Below are 721 nucleotides of genomic sequence, written 5' to 3' on the forward strand. Positions count from 1 at the left end.
CACCCAGCATCCATAACAGTGTACTGCAACAATCTATAGTCATTTGTTGCACATCAGAGTGAGAGAGCTGTGACAGCAAAGTATTTCTAATCCCAACCATTCAATTATTTATGCATCTAAAGACAAATGATATAAAGACACATACAAATGACATTTTGAAATGCAAAGCTTTTGCTTTTTGCAGTGTAGGAGGGAATAAACTCTCCACGTGTTTTGTGACAAGTTGTATAATCAGGAGTAATTTAGCCATGGTCAGAGTGTTTGCAGGGTGGAGGTTTTCTTAACTGTTTGATGCCTTGTTCCCTGGACACCAACAAGAAATAGGTGGTTGGTTGAGCACTGGAAAACCTAGGCCCTGAATAAGATATAGCTGAACACTGCTGGAAGTATCCATAGGGAAAGGCACACACCTCAGAAAGATTCAGGCAACCAAAGGCAGAAGCTTCAATTCTCTGTCTAGACCATAGGTATTTTCAGAAGTCTTCAGAGTATAAAAGCTAAATGGCTGTTACTATCACGAAGGACCCATCATACTGTGTGCTTCTAATTTTACTCCATTTAATGCCCTCAGCCTAGCTGTGGACTGCATGCAGGCAGTAGTGTAAATGTATTGTGATGGAGACTTTCTCCAGCCTTTACTGATACATACAGCCTTCTTGCTAAAGACAAACCTGCACAATAACAGGACTGTAATCTTGAAAGGTAAACTAATTTCAGCAGG

This window comes from Buceros rhinoceros, unplaced genomic scaffold (genome assembly GCF_000710305.1).
Source record: "Buceros rhinoceros silvestris isolate BGI_N320 unplaced genomic scaffold, ASM71030v1 scaffold8537, whole genome shotgun sequence".
NCBI lineage: Eukaryota > Metazoa > Chordata > Aves > Bucerotiformes > Bucerotidae > Buceros > Buceros rhinoceros.